This window comes from Buceros rhinoceros, unplaced genomic scaffold (assembly GCF_000710305.1).
Source record: "Buceros rhinoceros silvestris isolate BGI_N320 unplaced genomic scaffold, ASM71030v1 scaffold25802, whole genome shotgun sequence".
In the NCBI taxonomy this organism is placed as follows: domain Eukaryota; kingdom Metazoa; phylum Chordata; class Aves; order Bucerotiformes; family Bucerotidae; genus Buceros; species Buceros rhinoceros.
The window spans coordinates 26,392-28,400 of record NW_010398733.1 but is presented as its reverse complement, the minus strand read 5'-3'; positions in this window follow the sequence as shown (position 1 = coordinate 28,400).

The following is a 2,009-nucleotide window of genomic DNA, read 5'->3' as shown; positions in this document are numbered from 1 at the left end:
TGCAGCACTGACAGGCTGCACTCAGGTCTCCCCGCAGCCTCCTCTGCTCCAGGCTGAACCCCCCCAGCTCTCTCCCCTCTCCTCCCAGCAGAGGGTTCCACCCTCGGGTCACTGCTGGGGCTCCTCTGGCCCCGCTCCAGCAGCTCCGTGTCTCTGCGGGGCTGAGGAGCCCCGAGCTGGCCCCAGCGCTGCAGGGGGGTCTCCCCAGAGCAGAGCGGGGCAGAGGGGCAGCATCCCCTCCCTCCAGCTGCTGCCCGCGCTGCTGGGGATGAGCCCAGCACACGGGGGGGCCTATGGGCTGTGAGCAGACATTGTTGGCCAATGTTTACCCATCAACACGCCCCATTTTTGAGAAATTACTCATTTTTTATCAACATTTGGAAAGCAGCCGTCCCTGGGTTGCAAGGCCACGCAAGCCAGAGACATGCTGGCTGTCACTTGTGTCTCCTTCGGAGCCAGCGCGTTCGTGCACTGCAATAAACCCAGCTGCTCTCTTTTCTCCGTCCCGAGAGGCAAAGCCTGCAAACCTCCATGTCTGACCGCGTGAGTCACAACGGGATGACTCAGACGACACGGGGCGAAGAAAAATGCAGACGTTTCAAAGCTCTGCATGCAAAGGGCTCAGCACCCACCCCGTGAAGGCCGGAAGGCTGCTCACTCCCCGTCCTCGCTGCTGCTCGGTTTATTTAAGTGAAGAAATTAGCCCAGATTTTGATTTGTGTTTTCACTTTGGGTCAAGATTTTTTTTTTTTAACACCGTGTTGCCGTTGCATAACTGGAAGCACAACGCTTATGGCCTTGGAACTGGGGAAAACAGGCAAACCCTTTTGATCTGGAGCCTCTCAGCAAAGTTCTGAAAAGAGCATAGAGGTTGTTCAGGAAATATCTCTTGCCAAAGACGTTTGGGGGGATCCCACCTCTTGTGGGGAGGCTCAGAAGGGTGTTTTAGACAGATGCTGGAGCACAGGCTTGAAGGGCTGTTCTGAGGAGCAGCCATCTCCTTCTGCTTGTGTTACAGGCTCAGGAAGCTCCAGACACTCCTGTACTGTACCAGTGATCCATCCATACCCCTGACTTAAACCCACCCCGGGACCCTTTGCCGCAAAACATCCCCAAAGCTTTTGCAGTGTCTGTTTACCTCGGTAAATAGAGGTTTGGGTGCTGCAAAAGGCGGGTGAAGCCGCGCTCCCTGTTCAAGTGTTTCCCTGAGCGGATCATCCCGCTCCCTGGGGCATCCCTGGCACCTCTCACCAGCCTGTGGCACTTTTCCACGCTGAGGTTTGCCCTGTGACAAGCATTTTACGATGCTAAAGGATGCTAAAATCACTTGTGGTATCAGCGAAACCGCATCGTTCAGCGCTGCCTTAAAGAAGCAGCTTCTACATCTTTAATGACACTAATTACAGGGTGTGTCCCTGAAAACCTTTGGTCAGCCCTGGAGTGGTGGGGCAGGTGGATCATCGTAGGTCCCTTCCATCTGAAATATCCTATCCTATCCTATCCTATCCTATCCTATCCTATCCTATTTTTGTTCTATTTCTAATTTTATTTCTATTTCTATTTCTATTCTATTTCTATTTCTATTTCTATTTCTATTTCTATTTCTATTTCTATTTCTATTTCTATTTCTATTTCTATTTCTATTTCTATTTCTATTTCTATTTCTATTTCTATTTCTATTTCTATTTCTATTTCTATTTCTATTTCTATTTCTATTTCTATTTCTATTTCTATTTCTATTTCTATTTCTATTTCTATTTCTATTTCTATTTCTATTTCTATTTCTATTTCTATTTCTATTTCTATTTCTATTTCTATTTCTATTTCTATTTCTATTTCTATTTCTATTTCTATTTCTATTTCTATTTCTATTTCTATTTCTATTTCTATTTCTATTTCTATTTCTATTTCTATTTCTATTTCTATTTCTACTCTATTCTCCTCCCAGCAGCCCCGTGCAGCAGATCGGAATTTCAGCACCAAAGCCCACCTTTTTCTTCCTGTTCCTC